The following is a 22,616-nucleotide window of genomic DNA, read 5'->3' as shown; positions in this document are numbered from 1 at the left end:
AGTTCCATGGGCACAGACTCTCACTGGGGTACAGTTCCACAGACACTGTCTCTCACTGGGGCACAGTTCAACAGGCACGGTCTCTCACTGGAGTACGGTTTCACAGACACTGTCTCTCACTGGGGTACAGTTCCACAGGCACTGAATCACACGGAGATACAATTCAATAGATACTGAATCTCACTGGGATACAGTTCCATAGACACTGACTCTCACTGGGATACAGTTCCACAGACACTGACTCTTACCAGGGTACAGTTCCACAGACACTGAATCTCACTGGGGTACAGTTCCAAAGACACTGAATCTGTCTGGGATACAGTTCCACAGACACTGACTCTTACCAGGGTACAGTTCCAGAGACAATGAATCTCACTGGGATACAGTTCCACAGGCAGCGACTGTCACTGGGGTACGGGTTCCACGGGTACTGTCTCTCTCTGGGGTGCAACTCCACAGACATTGACTCTCACGGGGGTACTGTTCCATGGGAACAGTCTCTCACTGGGGTACGGGTTCCACAGACAATGACTCTCACTGGGGTACAGTTCCACAGACACTGACTCCCACTGGGATACAGTTCCACAGACAGTGACTGTCACTCGGGTACGGGTTCCACGGGCACTCTCTCACTGGGCTACAGTTCCACAGACACTGTCTCTCACTGGGGTATGGGTTCCACGGGAACAGTCTGGCTGGGTTACAGTTCCACAGTCACTGACTCTCACTATGGTACGGATTCCATGGGCACAGTCTCTCACTTGGGTACGAGTTCCACAGACAATGACTCTCACTGGGGTTCAGTTGCACAGACACTGACACTAACTGGGGTACAGTTCCACAGATACAGACTCTTACTGTGGTACACTTCGGGTACAGTTCCACGGCCACAGTCTTTCACTGTGATGCAGTTCCACAGGCACTGACTCTCAATGGAGTACAGTTCCACAGACACTGAATCTCACTGGGGTACACTTCCCCGACCGCTGTCTCTCACTGGATTACATTTCCACAGACACTGTCGCTCACTGGGGTACAGTTCAGGGTACACAGGCACTGACTCTCGCTGTGGTAAAGTTCCACAAACTGTCTCTCACTGGGTTACAGTTCCACAGACACTGTCGCTCACTGGGGTACAGTTCGGGGTACATTTCCACAGACACTGTCTCTCACTGGGGTATAGTTCCACGGGAAAAGTCTGTCACTGCGTTACAGTTCCACAGACACTGACTCTCACTATGGTACGGGTTCCATGGGCACAATCTCTCACTTGGGTATGGATTCCACAGACACTGACTCTCACTGGGGACAGTTCCAGAAAAATTGACTCTCACTGGGGCACAGTTCCACAGACACTGATTCTGACTGGGGTTCAGTTCCACAGACACTGACTCTTACTGGGGTACAGTTCTACAGATACTGATTCTTACCGGGATACAGTTCCACAGATACTGATTCTCAATGGGGTACAGTTCCACAGACACTGACTCTCACTGGGGTACAGTTCCATGGGAACAGTCTCTTACTGTGGTACAGTTCGGGGTACAGTTCCACGGCCGCAGTCTTTAGCTGGGATACAGTTCCACAGACTCTGACTCTCACTGGGGTACAGTTCCACAGACACTGACTCTCACTGGGGTACAGTTCCACAGACACTGACTCTCACTGGGGTACAGTTCCATAGACACTGAATCTCACTGGGGTACAGTTCCACAGACACTGTCTCTCACTGGGGTGCAGTTCCATAGACACTGAATCTCACTGGGGTGCAGTTCCACAGACACTGACACTCAGTGGGATACAGTTCCACAGACACTGACTCTCACTGGGGTACATTTCCACGTGAACAGTCTCTCACTGTGGCACAGTTCCACAGACACTGACTCTTACCCGGGTACAGTTCCACAGACACTGACTCTCACTGGAGTACAGTTCCACAGGCAGTGACTCTCACTGGGGTACAGTTCCACAAACACTGACTCTCACTGGGGTACAGTTCCACAGGCAGTGACTCTCACTGGGGTACAGTTCCACAAACACTGACTCTCACTGGGGTACAGGTCCACCGGCAATGACTCTCACTGGGGTACTGTTCCACAGACACTGACCCTCACTGGGAAATGTGTTCCACAGACACTGAATCTCACTGGGGTATAGTTCCACGGCCATTGTCTCTCACTGGGATACAGTTGCACAGGCAGTGACTGTCACTGGGGTATGGGTTCCACGGGCACTGTCTCTCACTGCGATACATTTTCACATACACTGACTCTCACTGGGAAATGTGTTCCACAGACACTGTATCTCACTGGGGTACAGTTCCATGGCCACTGTATCTCACTGGGGTACAGTTCCACGGCCACTGTCTCTCATTGGGGTACAGTTCCACAGACACCGCTACTCAGCGGGGTACAGTTCGGGGTACAGTTCCACATGCGCTGACTCTGACTGCGGTACATTTCCACAGACACTGTCTCTTACTGGGGCACAGTTCCACGGGAACAGTCTCTCACTGGGTTACAGTTCCACCGACACTGACTCTCACTGGTGTACGGGTTCCACGGGAACAGTCTCTCACTGGCTTACAGTTCCACAGACACTGACTCTCACTATGGTACAGGTTCCATGCGCACAGTCTCTCCCTTGGGTACGGGTTCCACAGACACTGACTCTCACCGGGGACAGTTCCAGAAACATTGACTTTCACTGGGATACAGTTACACAGACACTGACTCTTACTGGGGTACAATTCCATAGATACTGACTCTTACTCTGGTACAGCTTGGGGTACAGTTCCACGGCCACAGTCTTTCACTGAGATACAGTTCCACAGACAATGACTCTCACTGGGGTACAGTTCCACAGGCAGTGACTGTCACTGGGGTACGGGTTCCACGGGCACTGTCTCTCACTGGGATACATTTTCACATACGCTGACTCTCACTGAGGGATGGGTTCCACAAACACTGACTCTCACTGGGGTACAGGTCCACAGACACTGAATCTCACTGGGGTACCGTTCCACGGCCACTGTCTCTCACTGGGATACAGTTCCACAGACACTGTCTCTCACTGGGTACAGATCCACAGACACTGTTACTCACCGGGGTATAGTTTGTGGTACAGTTCCACAGACACTGTCTCTCACTGGTGTACAGTTCCACGGGAACAGTCTCTCACTGGGTTACAGTTCCACTGACACTGACTCTCACTGGGGTATGGTTTCCACGGGAACAGTCTCTCACTGCGTTACAGTTCCACAGACACTGATTCTCACTATGGTACGGGTTCCATGGGCACAGTCTTTCACTGGGGTACAGTTCCACAGACACTGATTCTGACTGGGGTTCAGTTCCACAGACATTGACTCTTACTGGGGTACAGTTCCACAGATACTGACTGATGTAAGAAAACTACTAGGCGCTTAGTCTGAGTATTAAACAAGGCTTTAATCAACTGTTTTTCAACATGGAGATCCAGTTGTGTCCTTCACTAGTTCCTGTTAAAGCATATCCTGAGCAAGCTGGGCCCATGCCAGAGTATTTATTCTCTCCCTGGACAGCGCCACTAGCAGGCCGCCCAGTATCATTTCATAAGTCATTTCCACATGAATGACAAGATTCATGTCATTCTTCCCGCCTGAAAGATTGGAAGTCCAGTGGCTTCCTTCTACCGAATTAATTGGACTAAGAATAGATGCAGTTGTTTGGATCTCTGTTGGAAGCTGGAAGGCACGTCCCCTCGGACCGTGTTTGGGTCCCTGGGTCACTTGGTTTGTACCGACGGGCTGGCAGAGTCCGTGTCACCTTGATCGACCTGAGGCGGACTGGGGAGATCGTGGCTCCATTTGCGGGTCCCCACAGGCGCAGAGCTGGCTTCACCCTGCTCAGTAGTCGGTGACTGACCAGCGTCCTGGCTTCGGGTGGCCATCCTGCGGGGAGCGCTCTGTTCCCCGGGTTGATCCGGCGGAATAGCTGGCAGATCCCTTGATGTCCCGGGTAGGGCGTCATCCTCAGAGGAACGCAGGGTATCGGCGTCATTAATACGGATCCCACTATCGATTGGGTCCGTGGGACTGGTTGGGCAGGGAGCCAGACCCCGAAGTGACACTGTGGATTCCCGGCCATCAGGGCACCGCACGTGCGTGTACGTGGGATTGACATCCGTCAGTTCCACTTCGTCAACGAGGGGATCACTCTTAGAGGATCGGACGAATCTTCGGAGCAGCACGGGGCCAGGAGCTGCCAACCATGATGGTAGGGACATCCCATGAGTGGAGCGATGCTGGAACCCAAAGAATCGTTCGTGAGGCGTAGCGTTGTTGGATGAAGAAAGAAGAAACCTGATGGAATGCAACGCATCAGGGAGCATAGTTTCCCACTGCTGGTCTGATAGGTTGTGTGACCTCAGTGCAAGACTAACAGCGTTCCAAACGATGGCATTGTATCTCTCAACCTGTCCGTTTCCAATAGGATAATACGGTGTCGTTTTACTTGTGGCGATTCCCCGTTGGGAAAGATAACTTTTGAGTTCACTTGACATGAAGGAGGGACCCCGATCAGAGTGGATGAAATTGGCCATACCGCAAAGGGAAAAGACCTGATCAAGGCATTTGATCACTGTGGAAGTAAGTATATTGGGACAGGGGAAAGCAAAGGGAAAGCATGAATATTCGCCCACCATAGAAAGCAAGTAGGTGTTTCGCGTTGAGGAAGGCAATGACCCTTTAAAGTCAATGCTGAGTCGCTGCATAGGCTGTGTAGCGTGTATGAGCGAGCCAACCAACGGACAGAAGAATTGCGGTTTTAATTCTGCGCAAATTCTACAAGTGGAGCATGTTCTTTTCACGTCTTCTGTAGAAAATGGGAGATTTTTAGATCGCCCAAAGTGCAACATACGGGTGATGCCAGGATGGCACAAGTCAGTATGAAGATCCGTAAGAGTCGAAGTTGACATAGAAGAGCAGAATGCACACGTGAGGGTATCTGGGGCCACATTCTCTTTGCCGGGTCGATAATGTATGGTGTAGCCAAAGGCGACCAATTCCATCCTCCAGAGTTGTATTTTGTTATTCTTGACCTTAGTGCGTTTCCGGTTATCCAGCATAAATGCCACAGAGCACTGATCAGTTATGAGCGTGAAATGGCAACGAGCGAGAAAATGACTCCATTTACGTACTGCTTCGATGATAGCTGTAGCCTCCTTCTTGACAGGAGGATAATGGAGCTCGCTACCCTGAAAAGTTCTGGACAGAAATGCAACGGGTCGACCGCCTTGATTCAAGGCAGCCGAGATCGCCACCTCCGATGCATCGTACTCGACCACGAAAGGCAGATTTTCATCGATGGAATGAAGCATGGCTTTTTCCAGTTGTTGCTTGAGGAGGTCAAAGGCTGAAATAGCCATTGCGTCCAACGGAAATGACTTCACGTGAAGCAGGGGCTGGATCTTGTCGGAAAAGTGGGGTATCCACTTCGCATAATCGGCAAACATGCCGAGGGCCCAACCAAGAGCGCCGAGATTCGTAGGGGGAGGGAGCTCCTGAAGCGGACGAAGTCGCTCCGGATCCGGTTTGATGACACCATTGCCCACCCAGTAACCAAGGATGTTGACTGATGGTACTGATTTCACAGATTTGGACTCATTTAAGGTTAAGTTGCGACGACGGAGAACGTCAAGAAATTTCTAGAGGTTGGCATCATGCTCCTTCTGGTCATGACCAGCAATGGTGATATTATCCAGATATGGAAAAGTGTCCGTTAAGTTCTCCTGTTTGACTAGGCTGTCCATTGCCCGTTGAAAGACCATGTCATTGATGCGTGGTAGTGGGTAGGCATCCAGGTTGGTATACTGGTTAATAGTTTGTGAGTAATCGATGCAAAGACGTTTCTTGTGTTGCTTCAGAGAATTTTTAACAATGACGACTTGAGCCCGCCAGGAAGATGAACATGGCTCAATGATACCGTCAGCTAGAAGGCGAGAGATTTCTGCCTCGATAAAGGATAGATCATCTTGGCTGAAACGTCGTGATTTAGTGACTATGGGCTTACATCAGGGGGAAAGATTGGCAAACAAGGAGGGCTCGTCAAGCGAAGCCCCCAAAAGTACACAAAACAGTACTTTGGAAATACTAAGCTCCGGCTTTGGCCTTCCAAGCTCGAAAGTGAGTCTTTTGCGTTGTTTCTGGAAATCCTGTCCCAGGAGCACATCACTGCATAGATTTATGAGCACCCCGAGCCGGGTGGAAAAATAAGTGCGGCCATTGAGAATAAGGTCAACAAGACAAAAGCCAGAAGAGTTGCTGGTCAGTGTCGTCAGAGCCATTACAATTTCCCTGTCCGAGGGGTAAATACGCAGTCTTAACTTACTGATAGCCCGCTCACTGATGAAACTGTCAGAGCTACATGAGTCGATTAATGCACTCAAAATGTGTCCATTTACTGAAACCCTCGTGGTTGCATGAGACAGGCTTTGGGAAAAACAGCTGCAACACTAGTAGTGGCTCCTGGGGGAGGAGAAGTTTTATAGATAGCAGCTGCAACACTAGGAGAGGCTCTTGACCGGCGTACTTTAGAAAAGTGACCTTTCTTACTGCAATGATTGCAGATTGCATTACGAGCAGGACAAAATTTCCTATAATGGAATGCACCTCCACAGAAGAAACACTTCTTTTAGATTGCCAAGATGCCGCTAGGGTGGGGTCATCATCAATGAGGGCTTCTGCCTGAGGCTTACCGGGGGAGTCACCAAAAGTGGTAGCAGCAGTTCGTGCATATGGTAAAAATAGGCATCTGAATTTTTTTGAGCTAAGTCCAGAGAATATGCCTGGTTATAGGCAGCTTGTAACCCGAGGGTTTTATTCTCCAACAGACGCTGGCGTATGAGGGAAGAAGCAATTCCGTTAATAAAAGAGTCATGAATTAATTCCTCCCGGTACTGCTCAGCTGGGACAGCTTTGAGGTTACAATCTTTGCTGAGCCTGTGAAGCTCTTGAAGGAATTTGTCAAGTGATACCATGGGTTCGACAGACACTGATGCTCACTGGGGTACAGTACAGGGTACAGTTCCATGGGCACAGTCTCTCACTAAGGTACAGATTCCACAGATAATGTCTCTCACTGGGGTACAGTTCCACAGACACTGACTCTCACTGGGATACAGTTCCACAGGCAGTGACCGCCACTGGGGTATGGGTTCCACGGGCACTATCTCTCTGGGGTACAATCCAGGGTACAGTTTATTGGACACAGTCTCTCACTTGGGTACGGGTTCCATTGATACTGACTCTCACTGGGATGCAGTAGCATAGACACTGAATCTCACTGGGGTACAGTAACATAGACACTGAATCTCACTGGGGTACAGTAACATAGACACTGAATCTCACTGGGGTACAGTAACATAGACACTGAATCTCACTGGGGTACAGCTCCACAGACACTGACTCACACTGGGATACAGCTCCACAGGCAGTGACTGTCACTGGGGTACAGGTTTCACGGGCACTGTCTCTCACTGGAATGCATTTCCACATACACTGACTCTCACTGGGGTATGGGTTCCACAGACACTGACTCTCACTGGGGACAGTTCCACAGAGAGTGACTCTGACTGGGGTTCAGTTCCACAGTCACTGACTCTTACTGGTGTACAGTTCGGTGTACAGTTCCACGGCCACAGTCTCTCAATTGGTTAGAGTTCCACAGACACTGAATCTCACTGCAATACAGTTCTACAGACATTGAGTCTCACTGGGGAACAGTGACACAGACTCTCATTGGGGTACTATTCCACAGACACTGATACTCACTGGGGTACAGTACAGGGTACAGTTCCATGGGCACAGTCTCTCACTAAGGTACGGATTCCACAGATAATGTCTCTCACTGGGGTACAGTGCCACAGACACTGACTCTCACTGGGATACAGTTCCAAAGGCAGTGACTCTCACTGGGGTACTGTTCCACGTGAAAAGTCGATCATGAGGGTACAGTTCCACAGACACTGACTCTCACTGGTGTACCATCCGGGGTACAGTTCATTCGACACAGTCTCTCACTGGGGTACGGGTTCCACGGATACTGACTCTCACTGGGTACAGTAACATAGAAACTGAATCTCACTGGGGTACAGTTCCACAGACACTGACTCTTACCTGGGTATAGTTCCACAGACAATGATTCTCACTGGGGTACAGTTCCACAGACACTGAATCTCACTGGAGTACAATTCCACAGACACTGACACTCACTGGGGTACAGTACAGGGTACAGTTCCATGGGCACCATCTCTCACTAAGGTACGGATTCCACAGATAATGTCTCTCACTGGGGTACAGTTCCACAGACACGGACTCTCACTGGGATACAGTTCCACAGGCAGTGACCGCCACTGGGGTACGGGTTCCACGGGCACTGTCTCTAACTGGGGTACAGTTCCACAGACACTGACTCTCACTGGGGTACAATCCAGGGTACAGTTCATTGGACACAGTCTCTCACTGGGGTATGGGTTCCACAGACACTGACTCACACTGGGATACAGTTCCACAGGCAGTGACTCACACTGGGATACAGTTCCACAGGCAGTGACTGTCACTGGGGTACGGGTTCCACAAATCAAATCAAATCAAATCAAATCAAATCAACTTTTATTGTCATTGTTAGTGCACAAGTGCAGTACAACGAAATGTAGGCTTGCGGCTCCCGAGAGTGTACAATTTGGATTAGGACACTTAAACATTTAAACATACATTTGTACATATATATTAGCATAAATATGACCATAATAAAGTGCATCGGCAGATGTGCAGGCTTTAGTGTTTATTTGTGGAGTTCAGTAGGATGACAGCCCTGGGAAAGAAGCTGTTCCTAAATCTGGTCGTACGGGTGCAAATGCATCTGTAGCGTCTTCCAGATGGTAGGAGGGCGAACAGACTGTGGCTGGGGTGGGTAGGGTCTTTGATGATGGACCGTGCCCTCCGTAGGCAGCGTTTCTGATATATATGTTCTATGGTCGGTAGCCGGGTGCCGGTAATGCGTTGGGCAGTTTTGACTACCCGCTGCAGGGCTTTCCGGTCATGGGAGCTACAGCTCACTGGGATGCATTACCACATTCACTACTCTCACTGGGGTACAGGTTACACAGATACTGACACTCACTGGGGTACAGTTCCACAGGCACTGAATCTCACTGGGGTACAGTCCCACTGGAACAGTCTCTCACTGGGGTACAGTTCCTCAGACACTGAATCTCACTGGGGTACAGTCCCACTGGTACAGTCTCTCACTGGGGTACTGTTCCACAGACACTGAATCTCACTGGGGTACAGTCCCACTGGTACAGTCTCTCACTGGGGTACTGTTCCACAGACCCTGACTCTCACTGGGATACAGTTCCACAGACATTGAGACTCACTGGGGAACAGTTCCAAAGTCACAGACTCTCACTGGAGTACAATTCCACAGACACTGACATTCAATGGGGTACAGTACAGGGAACAGTTCCACGGGCACAGTCTCTCACTAAGGTATGGATTCCACAGACAATATATCTCACTGGGGTACAATTCCACAGACACGGACTCTCACTGGGATACAGTTCCACAGGCAGTGACCGCCACTGGGGTACGGGTTCCACGGGCACTGTCTCCCACTGGGGTACAGTTCCACAGACACTGACTCTCACTGGGGTACAATCCAGGGTACAGTTCATTGGACACAGTCTCTCACTGGGGTACGGGTTCCATGGATACTGATTTTCACTGGGATACAGTAACATAGACACTGAATCTCACTGGAGTACAGTTCCACAGACACTGACTCTCCCCCGGGTACAGTTCCACAGAAAATGACTCTCACCGGGGTACATTTCCACAGACACTGAATCTCACTGGGGTACAATTCCACGGACACTGACTCTCACTGGGGTACAGTTCCACAGACACTAGTGGCCCAGAAATTCGGGTCGGTGGCTTCCCACGGGTGCAAGCCCCGGCCGTTGTGCTGTGGGCCCCCGTGGAATTCCCATCCTGGGCCTGCTCCAGCTGCCGGCGCACTGTGCTTGCGTATCCCAGGGGCGCAGTTAGTTCGATGCATCCCCTGGGATCACGTGGGCCATGGAGAGCCAATCGGAGCAGGGAATGCTCCATTCATAAGTCTGACAGGAAGTGCTGTCAAACTTAGAAATACCACGAGCCCCTTCTTCTTACAAAACATCACTAAATCTTCAAATAAATTTTTAAAAAACATCACATTTTTTAAATAAACTATAAATTACATGAAATAACTATTTTAAACTAATTTAAATTTTTGAAAAAAATAATTTTATTTTCTAACGGGGCTAAAAATAAACTTACCTTTTTTTAAAGTATTTAAAAATAATAAACCTGTGGAAAAGATGTTTTAATTTTAATTAATTCACCACTTACCTTGTAAAAAGCAGGCCTTGCGACTGCTTTTTACATGTCTAACTTCTGCAGACTTACCTACCCGGGAAAACCTGTAAAAAATAAACGAAGTTCAATGCGCACGCGCAGCCTCCCCCGCACATGCGTTCGACCTCTGAACCCCTGCTTTCGGGGGAACGGATGTGCCGGTTTCCTGCGTATGCGCAGTGCATGCAGGAAACCGGCACTTCCATTGGGCCTACGGGTGAGTACCCCATGCATACTCACCCGTGGAGACCCGAATTTCTGGGCCAGTGACTGTCTCTCACTGGGTTACAGTACCATAGACACTGTTTCTCACTGGGGTCCAGTTCCATGGGAACAGTCTCTCTCGGGGTTACAGTTCCACAGACACTCACTCTTACTGGGGTACAGATCCACGGGCAGTCTTTCACTGGGATACAGTTCCACAGACACGGCCTCTCAATGTAGTACAGTTGCACGGACACTGACTCTCACTGGGGTACAGTTCCACGGACACTGACTCTCACTGGGGTACGAGTTCCACAGACACTGAATCTCACTGGGGTACAGTTCCACAGACACAGACTCTCACTGGGGTACAGTTCCACAGACACAGACTCTCACTGGGGTACAGTTCCACAGACACTGACACTCACTGGGGTACAGTTCCATGAATACTGACTCTCACTTGGGTACGAGTTCCACAGACACTGAGTCTTACTGGGGTACAGTTCCACTGACACTGACTCTCACTGGGGTACGAGTTCCACAGACACTGAATCTCACTGGGGTACAGTTCTACAGGCACTGACTCTCACTGGGGTACTGTTCCACAGGCACTGACTCTCACTGGGGTACAGTTCCACAGACACTGAATCTCACTGGGGTACAGTTCCACAGGCACTGACTCTCACTGGGGTACAGTTCCACAGACACTGAATCTCACTGGGGTACAGTTCCATGAATACTGACTCTCACTGGGGTACAGTTCCATGAATACTGACTCTCACTGGGGTACAGTTCCACAGAAACTGACTCTCACTGGGATACAGTTCCACAGACACTGAATCTCACTGGGGTACAGTTCCACAGGCACTGACTCTCACTGGGGTACAGTTCCACAGACACTGAATCTCACTGGGGTACAGTTCCATGAATACTGACTCTCACTGGGGTACAGTTCCACAGAAACTGACTCTCACTGGGATACAGTTCCACAGACACTGACTCTCACCAGGGTAGAGTTCCACAGACACTGTTTCTCACTGGGGTACAGTTCCACGGGAACAGTCTCTCACTGGGTTACAGTTCCACAGACACTTACTTTCACTGGAGTACGGGATCCACAGACACTGACTCCCACTGGGGTACAGTTCCACAGACATAGACTCTCACTGGGATACTGCTCCACAGACACTGACTCTCACTGTGATATGTGTTCCACAGACCCTGACTCTCACCAGGGTAGAGTTCCACAGACACTGAATCTCACTGGGGTACAGTTCCACAGACACTGACTCTCACTGGGGTCAGGTTTCCATGGGCACAGTCACTCACTTGGGCATGGGTTTCACAGACACTGACTCTCACTGGGGTACAGTTCCACAGACACTGAATATCACTGGGGTACAGTTCCATGAATACTGACTCTCACTGGGGTACAGTTCCACAGATACTGACTCTCACAGGGGTACAGTTCCACAGACACTGACTCTCACTGGGTTAAAATCCACAGACACTGTTTCTCACTGGGGTACAGTTCCACGGGAACAGAATCTCACTAAGTTACAGTTCCACAGACACTGACTCTCACTGGGGTATGGGTTCCACGGGCCCAGTCACTCACTTGGGACAGTTCCACAAACATTGACGGTCACTGGTTACAGTTCCACAGACACTGATTCTGACTGGGGTTCAGTTCCACAGATACTGACTCTCAATGCGGTACTGTTCCACAGATACTGACTCTTGCTGGGGTACAGTTCGGGGTACAGTTCCACGGCCACAGTCTTTCACTGGGTTACAGTTCCACAGACACTGACTGTCAATGGAGTACAGCTCCACAGATACTGACACTCACTGTGATATGTGTTCCACAGACACTGTTTCTCACCAGGGTAGAGTTCCACAGACACTGAATCTCACTGGGGTACAGTTCCACAGACACTGACTCTCACTGGGGTACTGTTCCACAGACACTGTCGCTCACTGTGATATGTGTTCCACAGACACTGTTTCTCACAGGGTTACAGTTCCACAGCCACTGACTGTCACTGGGGTACGGGATCCATGGGCACAGTCACTCACTTGGGTACGGGTTCCACAGACACTGACTCTCACTGGGGAGAGTTCCACAAACATTGTCTCTCACTGGGGTACAGGTCCACAGACACTGATTCTAACTGGGGTTCTGTTTCACAGATACTGACTCTCTATGGGGTACAGTTCCACAGATACTGACTCTTACTGGGGTACAGTTCGGGGTACAGTTCCATGACCACAGTCTCTCACTGGGTTACAGTTCCACAGACACTGACTCTCACTGGCGTACAGATCCACAGACACTGACGCTCACTGGGGTACAATCTGGGGTACAGTTCATTGGACAGAGTTTCTCACTGGGGTTCGGGTTCCACGGATACTGACTCTCACTGGGATACAGTAACATAGAGACTGAATCTCACTGCGGTACAGTTCCACAGACACTAACTCTTACTCGGGTACAGTTCCACAGACAATGACTCTCACTGGGATACAGTTCCACAAGCAGTGACTGTCACTGGGGTACGAGTTCCACGGGCACTGTCTCTGACTGGGATACATTTCCAGATACACTGACTCCCATTGTGCTACAGTTTACAAAGATACTGACTCTCACTGGGATATGTGTTCCACAGACACTGACTTTCACTGGGAAATCTGTTCCACCGACACTGTCTCTCACTGGGGTACAGTTCCACGGACACTGTCTCTCACTGGAGTTCAGTTCCACCGACCCTGTCTCTCACTGTGTTACAGTTCCAAAGACACTGTCTCTCACTGGGGTACAGTTCCACGGTAACAGTCTCTCACTGTGTTACATTCCACAGACACTGACTCTCACTGGGGTCGGGTTTCCATGGGCACAGTCACTCACTTGGGTATGGGTTCCACAGACACTGACAGTCACTGGGGTACAGTTCCACAGACACTGAATCTCACTGGGGTACAGTTCCATGAACACTGACTCTCACTGGGGTACAGTTCCACAGACACTGTCTCTCACTGGGTGACAGTTCCGTAGATACTGTTTCTCACTGTGGTCCAGTTCCATGGGAACAGTCTCTCACGGGGTTACAGATCCACAGACACTCACTCTTACTGGGGTAGAGTTCCACTGGCAGTCTTTCACTGGGATACAGTTCCACAGACACTGCCTCTCAATGTAGTACAGTTCCACGGACACTGACTCTCACTGGGATACAGTTCCACAGACACTGCCTCTCAATGTAGTACAGTTCCACAGATACTGACTCTCACTGGGGTACTGCTCCACAGACACTGTCTCTCACTGGGGTACAGTTCCACGGGAACTGTTTCTTACTGGGTTACAGTTGCATGGGCACAGTCATTAACTTGGGTACGGGTTCCACAGACACTGACTCCCACTGTGGTACGGGTTCCATGGGCACAGTCACTAACTTGGGTACAGGTTCCACAGACACTGACTCCGACTGGGGTTCAGTTCCACAGACACTGACTCTTACTGGGTTACAGTTCCACCCATACCGACTCTTATCAGGGTACATTTCCACAGATACTGACTCTCAATGGGGTACAGTTCCACAGATACTAACTCTTACTGTGGTGCAGTTCAGGGTACAGTTCCACAGCCACAGTCTTTCACTGGGGTACGGGATCCACAGACACTGACTCTCACTGGGATACAGTTCCACAGACACTGTCACACATTGAGGTTCTGTTAGGGGAAGATTTCCACAGACACTTACTCTCACTGTGGTACATTTCCACAGACACTGTCTCTCACTTGGGTACGTGTTCCGTGGGCACAGTCACTAACTTGGGTACGGGTTCCACGGACACTGACTCTCACTGGGGACAGTTCCACAGACACTGATGCTTACTGGGGTTCAGTTCCACAGACACTGGCCTAGAAATTGAGTTTGCGCTGCGCCAGGGCTTTAGCGCCGGAAGTTAGCGCCGGCGCTAAAGCCCTTTGCGCGCGCCAAAAATTCAGTAGCGCCGCGCTCAAACGGCTGCCGGCGCTACTGAAGGGTTTTAGCGCCTGAAAACTGGCGCAACGCGCCGCATTGCGGCGCTATTCCGGCGCTGCGGCGCCCGCTGCGGTGCGGCAGGCTCGGGAAGTGCAGGCCTCCTCCTTCCGTTAAGGAGGAGCTGCCTGCACCCGGCCGCGGCCCGCGCAAATCTCATCAACAATGAGCCCGGCACCTCGGACAAGTGCCGGGCTTGCATCTGTTCCGGGGGGGGGGGGGGGGAGAAGTCCGGGGAGGGAGCTGCGGGCAGGCGGCCGGCGGGAAAGCGGCCGGCCGCTGCGCCTCCTTAAAGCGCCGGCGCAGACTCCGGCAACACTCGTTTGCCGGAGTCTTAGTTGTGGCTGCCACTGGCGAGGCGGCCGCAACTGAATTTCGGCTTGGGGCCGGGTTACCACGGCAACCGGGACGCTGCGCACACCGATGACGTCATCGGTGCCGGCGCAGCGCTACCGGTCTACCGCCGCGGAAGGGAGCCAGGTAATTTAGGAACCGCCGCCAATTGCAGCGCTAGGCCCTCTAGCGCCGCAAAATCGGTGCTAAGGGCACTGAATTTCTGGGCCACTGACTCTTACTGGTGTACAGTTCCACCCATACTGACTCTTATCAGGGCACAGTTCCACAGATACTGACTCTCAATTGGGTACAGTTCCACTGCTAGTGACTCTTACTGGGGTACAGTTCGGGGTACAGTTCCACGGCGACAGTCTTTTACTGGTTACAGTTCCACAGACACTGACTCTCACTGGGGTGCAGTTCCATGGGCACAGTCTTTCACTGGGATACAGTTCCACAGACACTGACTCTCAATTGGGTACAGTTGCAGAGACACTGACTCTCACTGGGGTACAGTTCCACAGACACTGACTCTCACTGGGGTATAGTTCCACAGATACTGACTCTCACTTGGGTACGGGTTCCACAGACACTGACTCACTGGGGTACAGTTCTACTGACACTGCCTCTCACTGGCGTACAGTTCCACAAACACTGACTCTCACTGGGTTACTGCTCCACAGACACTGTCTCTCACTGGGGTGCTGCTCCACAGACACTGACTCTCACTGTGATATGTGGTCCACAGACTCTGACTCTCACCAGGGTAGAGTTCCACAGACACTGACTCTCACTGTGGTACAGTTCCACAGACACTGACTCTCACTGGGGTACAGTTCCACAGACACTGACTCTCACTGGGGTACAGTTCCACAGACACTGACTCTCACTGGGGTGCGGGTTCCATGGGCGCTGTCTCTCACTGGGATACATTTTAACAGACACTGACTCTCATTGGGGTACAGGTTCCACAGATACTGACTCTCACTTGGGTACGGGTTTCACAGACACTGACTCTCACTGATGTACGGGTTCCACAGATACTGACTCTCACTTGGGTACGGGTTTCACAGACACTGACTCTCACTGATGTACGGGTTCCACAGATACTGTCTCTCACTTGGGTATGGGTTCCACAGACACTGACTTTTACTGGGGTACATTAACATAGATACTGACTCTCACTGGGGTACATTTCCACGGGCACAGTCTTTCACTGGGGTACAGTTCCACAGGCACAGTCTCTTACTTAGGTACAGTTCCATAGACACTGATTCTCACTGGGGTACATTTCCACGGGCACAGTCTCTCACTGGGGTACAGTTCCACAGGCACAGTCTCTCACTTAGGTACAGTTCCATAGACACTGATTCTCAGTGGGGTACAGTTCGGGGTACAGTTCCACGGGCACATTCTCTCACTGGGATAAATTTCCACAGACACTGACTCTCACTGGGACAGTAATATAGACACTGAATCTCACTGGGATACTGTTCCACAGACACTGAATCTCACTGTGGTACAGATCCACAGACACTGATTCTCATTGAGGTACAGTTCCACAGACACTGACTCTCACTGGGGTACAGTTCCACGGGAACAGTCTCTCACTGGGTTACAGTTCCACAGACACTGACTCTCACTGGGGTATGGGTTCGACAGACGCTGACTCTCACTGGGGACAGTTCCACAGACAGTGACTCTGACTGGGGTTCAGTTCCACAGACACCGACTCTCACTGGGGCACAGTTCGCGGTACAGTTCCATGGCCACAGTCTCTCACTGGGGTACAATTACACAGACACTGAATCTCACTGGGGTACAGTTCCACAGACACTGACTCTCACTGGGGTACTGTAACATAGATACTGAATCTCGCTGGGATACAGTTCCACAGACACTGAATCTCAGTGGGATACAGTTCCACAGACACTGACTCTCACTGGGGTACAATTCCAAGATGCTGATTCTCGCTGGGGTACAGTTCCACGGGCACAGCCTTTCACAGGTGTACAGTGCCATAGACACTGAATCTCACTGGGGTACAGTTCCACAGGCACAGTCTCTCACTGGGATAAATTTCCACAGACACTAACTCTCACTGGTGTACAGGTTCCACAGATACTGACTCTCGCTTGGGAACAGGTTCCACAGATACTGACTCTCACTGGGACACAGTAATACAGACACTGAATCTCATCGGGATACTGTTCCACTGACACTGAATCTCACTGGGATATATTTCCATAGACACTGACTCTTACTGGGGTACAGTTACACAGACACTGACTCGCACTGGGGTACAGTTCCACAGACACTGGCTCTCACTGGGGTACAGTTCCACAGACACTTACTCTCACTGGGGTACAGTTCCACAGACACTGAATCTCACTGGGATATAGTTCCATAGACAATGACTCTTACTGGGATATTGTTCCATAGACACTGACTCTTACTGGGGTACAGTTACACAGACACTGGCTCTCACTGGGGAACAGTTCCACAGATCCCGACTCTCACTGGGATATAGTTCCACAGGCAGTGACCGTCACTGGGGTAGAGATCCACAGACACTGAATCTCAGTGGGGTAAAATTCCACAGACAATGACTCTCCATGGGGTACAGTTCCTTAGACACTGACTCTTACTGGTGTGCAGTTCCTCAGACACTGACTCACTGGGGTACAGTTCCACAGACACTAACTCTCACTGGGGTACAGTTCCACAGACACTAACTCTCACTGGGGTACAGTTCCACAGACATTGACTTTACTGGGGTACAGTTCCACAAACACTGACTTTACTGGGGTAAAGTTCAGGGTACAGTCCCACAGGCACAGTCTCTCACTGGTGTTGTGTATTTTGAATGTTGTATTTGAATTGTCCCACATAGCTTACCGTAGTTGTGAAGTGCAATGCACTATGGGAAATAGAGTGCATTTAGTTGAGAAGATTCTCTGGAAAGTTATGGCTGTTAACTGAACTCTGTCTCCTGCGTACTCTTTTAATTTTTATACAAGCAAGGTTATTAAACTTTTGAGATTTAACAACTGGGAAGCAGGTTCAACAGACACTGACTCTCACTGGGTTACAGTTCCACGGGCACAGTCTCTCAATGGGTTACTGGTTCCACAGACACTGACTCTCACTGGGTTACAGTTCCACGGGCACAGTCTCTCAATGGGTTACTGGTTCCACAGACACAGACTCTCACTGGGATGCATTTCTACAGACACTGAATGTCACTGGGATACGGTTCCACAGACATTGAATCTCACTGGGGTACAATCCGGGGTACAGTTCCATGGGCACCGTCTCTCACTGGGGTACGGATTCCACGGATACTGAATCTCACTGGGATAGAGTAACATAGGCATTGAATCTCACTGGGATATGGTTCCATAGACACTGACTCTTACTGGGATACAATTCCACAGATATGGACTCTCACTGGGGTACAGTTCCATGGGCACAGTCTCTCACTGGGGTACAGGTTCCACAGATACTGACTCTCACTGGGACACAAACATAGACACTGAATCTCACTGGGATACTTTTCCACAGACACTGAATCTCACCAGGGTAGTGTTCCACAGACACAGAATCTCACTGGGTTACAGTTCCACGGACACTGTTTCTCACTGGGGTACAGTTCCACAGACACTTTCTTGCACTGGGATACAGTTCAGGCTACATTTCCACAGTCACTGACTCTCACTGTGGTACAGTTCCACGGGAACAGTCTCTCACTGGGTTACGGTTCCACAGACACTGAATCTCACTGTGGTACAGTTCCACGGGCACAGTCTCTCACTGGGATAAATCTCCACAGACACTGACTCTCACTGGAGTACAGGTTCCACCGATACTGACTCTCACTTGGGTACGGGTTCCACTGACACTTTATCTCACTGGAACACAGTAAAATAGACACTGAATCTCACCGGGATACTGTTCCACAAACACTGACTCTCATTGGGGTACAGTTCCACAGACACTCTCACTGGGGTTCAGTTCCACAGGAACAGTCTCTCACTGGGTTACTGTTTCACAGACATGGAATCTCACTGGGGTACAGTTCCACAGACACTGACTCTCACTGGGGTAAAATTCCACAGACACTGTCTCTCACTGTGGGACAGTTCCACGGGAACAGTCTCTCACTGGGTTACAGTTCCACAGACACTGACTCTCACTGGGGTACAGTTCCACAGACACTGACTCTCACTGGGGTTCAGTTCCACAGACACTGACTCTTACTGGTTTAAGGTTCGGAGTACAGTTCTACAGCCACAGTCTCTCACTGGGGTAAAGTTCCACTGACACTGAATATCACTGGGGTGTTGAGATACCGTGGCAAACGTGGGAGTCGAGACCAGAGTTAGTTAAACACAACTGCTTTAATCAACCTCATGGCAAAGAGGAACTGGAAAAGACCGCGCAGCCACTTAAATACTCCCCAGACAGGAAGTGCTCCCGGCAGCCTGTCCCTGTGGGAAACAAGTTGCTGGAGTAGAGGGCCCCCGGCTGGGGGCGTCTGCTTAAACTGTCCGTGCTGCCGTGAGCGGATTATGTCCAGTGGTGGCGTGTCGCCACAGAGCTCCCCCCAGAATCCGCTTAGGAGGAGTGGACGAGTCGTGACGGTGGTCTAATGGTTCTGCCGGTGCGGCTCTGAGTGGTTGCCGGTCTAGTTGGTGGGGCCGGGCGGTTCGCCACCGGCTGTGCTGGCCTGCTGGCGGGACGGCCTCTAGTTGGAGGTCGGGCCATGGGGACCTGTTCCCCTGGTTCTGTGTGTGCTGGTTTGAGCCGGTCGACGGAGACTGTGTCGACCCTGTCGCCGAGTCGCAGCTTGAAGACCTTGTCCCCGGTTTGTAGTACCTCGTACGGTCCGTCGTACGTGGGTCGCAGGGGTCCAAGTTGTGCGTCCTGTCGCACGAAGATGAAGCGTGCCTGCTGTAAGTTGGCGGGACGTGAGGTGCGAGTTCGCCATGTCGGTTGACCGGAAGTGGGGCGAACTGTTGAGCGGAAGAGAAAGAGTTGAGCCGCTGCTGTTCGGCCGACCAAGGCGTGGTAGCCTCCGGAAGGAATTCGCCTGGGACGCGCAGTGGTTGTCCGTAGACTAGCTCCGCTGCCGAGGACTGGAGGTCTTCCTTGACCGCGGTGCGTAGGCCTAGTAGCACCCACGGTAGGCGGTCAGTCCAGGTACTGTCCTGCAGGCCGGCGCGGAGTGAGGCCTTGAGTGACCTGTGGAAGCGTTCACACAGCCCATTGGCCTGCGGGTGGTACGCCGTGGTTCGGCGGAGCGTCACCCCGAGGTTGCGTGCTGTGGCCGTCCAGAGTTCGGAGGTGAACTGGGCGCCTCTGTCGGAGGTTATGTCGGCTGGTACGCCGAACCTTGCGACCCAGGTGTTACGAACGCCCTGGCGATGTCGGCTGTGGTGGTGGAGGGCAGTGGCACTGCCTCAGGCCAGCGTGTGTAGCGGTCGACCATCGTGAGGAGATAAGTTTGGCCTTGCGATGGTGGCAGAGGACCGACGATGTCGACGTGTACATGGTCGAAGCGACGGCTGGGTACCTCGAAGTCTCCCAGGGGTGCTTTTGTGTGTAGCTGTACCTTAGCCCGTTGGCAGGTGAGGCAGGAGGTGGCCCAAGTCCGAACATCTTTGCTGAGGCCGCGCCAGACGAAACGCTGGGAGAGGAGTTTGATGGATGCGCGGGCACCCGGATGGGAGAGCGCGTGTAGCGCGTCGAAGATGCGGCGGCACCAGGTTGCAGGGACGACTGGCCTGGGTTGGCCGAGTGAGACGTCGCAAGTGACTGCCGTGGCTTCGGGCCCGTGCGCGACCTTGGCTAGGCGTAGCCCTGGCAGGCTGGTAGCCGCCGAGAGGAGGCCTGGGTCCGTGAGCTGGGCCGCTGCTAGTTGCGCGTAGTCGACCGCGAGGTGATTCGCGCAGATGGCAGGACGGGAAAGGCAGTCGGCGACAACGTTGTCTCTACCGGAGACGTGCTGGATGTCCGTAGTAAACTCGGACACGGCCGCGAGCTGGCGTTGCTGCCGAGCGGACCAGGGTTCGGTGTGCTTGGCCATCGCGTATGTGAGCGGCTTGTGGTCCACGTATGTGGTGAAGGGGCGGCCCTCCAGGAGGAACCTGAAATGGCAGACCGACAGGTGGAGCGCGAGAAGCTCGCGGTCGAAAGTAGAGTATTTGACCTCCGGGGGGCGCAGTTGGCGGCTGTAGAAGGCAAGTGGCTGCCACGCGCCATTGACCCACTGCTCGAACACGGCTCCGACCGCGTGGTCAGAGGCGTCGGTGGTGAGCGCGACCCGGGCATCGGCCCTCGGGTGCGCGAGTAGGGTGGTGTCGGCGAGCGCGTTTTTGGTGGCATCGAAGGCGGCTGACGTGTCAGTGGTCCAGGCTACGGCCATCTTGCCGGATTTACCTCGGAGGGAGTCGTATAGGGGCTTCATGAGGGCTGCAGCGCTGGGGATGGACCTGTTGTAGAAGTTCACCATCCCGAGGAACTCCTGGAGGCCCTTGATGGTGTTGGGGCGGGGGAATTGCTGGATGGCCTGCACCTTGTTGGGCAGGGGGACGGCCCCAGCAGGGGTGATGTGGTGACCGAGAAAATCGATCTCGGTTAGGCCGAATTGGCACTTCGCCGGGCTGAGGATGAGCCCGTGTTGGGCTAGGCGCCCGAACAGGATGCGAATGTGTTCGAGGTGTTCCTGTTGGGAGGAGCTGGCCACGAGAATGTCGTCTAGATAAACGAATAGGAAGTTCAGGTCCCGGAGGACTGAGTCCATAAGGCGCTGGAAAGCCTGGGCTGCATTCTTGAGGCTGAAGGGCATCCTCAGGAACTCGAACAGGCCGAATGGGGTGATGACGGCCGTTTTGGGGATGTCCGCGGGGTGTACGGGGACTTGGTGGTAACCGCGCACCAGGTCGACCTTGGAAAAGACGGTTCGTCCGGCCAGTCGGGCCGAGAAGTCCTGGATGTGCGGCACCGGGTATCGGTCGGGGGTGGTGGCGTCGTTGAGGCGGCGGTAGTCCCCGCAAGGGCGCCAGCCTCCGCCGGGCTTGGGGGCGATGTGGAGGGGCGAGGCCCAAGGGCTGCTGGAGTGGCGGATGATGCCGAGTTGTTCCATGGTGGTGAACTCGGCCCGCGCGATTTCCAGCTTGGCCGGGTTGAGTCTGCGGGCGTGGGCAGAAACCGGGGGGCCGGTGGTGGGGATATAGTGCTCCACACCATGTTTGGTGGCTTTGGCCAAAAAGGTCGGGTTAGTGAGGGCGGGAAACTCGGCTAGAAGTGCCGAGTAGTCGTCCGTGGCTCTGGCGAGGCAGTAGGTCGTCAGGCCGGCTGAACGGGCTGGGGTAAATGCGCCAGGGATGGGGGCCATAGTGTTGATGTCGACGAGGCGGTGCCTCGGAATGTCGACAAGGAGGCCGTGGGCGCGTAGGAAGTCGGTGCCGATGAGTGGGCAGAGGACCCTGGCTGTGAGGAACTCCCAGCGGTAGCGGCGGCCTGCGAGGTCGAGCGTGACCATGCGGGTGCCATATGTGCAGATGTCAGAGCCATTGGCTGCGGCCAGCGTGATA

The 22,616-nt window shown here is 52.2% G+C and overlaps 1 protein-coding gene across 4 annotated transcripts in view; it reads left to right on the top strand.

Moving 5' to 3' along the window:
• The window catches only part of tnr (tenascin R (restrictin, janusin)), a 1,257,678-nt gene that overhangs the window by 193,006 nt on the left and 1,042,056 nt on the right, over positions 1-22,616 (top strand). The gene's annotated exons all lie outside the window — the stretch shown is intronic.

This window comes from Somniosus microcephalus, chromosome 3, assembly GCF_052327205.1.
Source record: "Somniosus microcephalus isolate GS21.2 chromosome 3, FLI_Smic_1.0, whole genome shotgun sequence".
NCBI lineage: Eukaryota > Metazoa > Chordata > Chondrichthyes > Squaliformes > Somniosidae > Somniosus > Somniosus microcephalus.
Note: the sequence above shows the minus strand (reverse complement) of the source record. Positions and strands in the feature narration are given on the sequence as shown.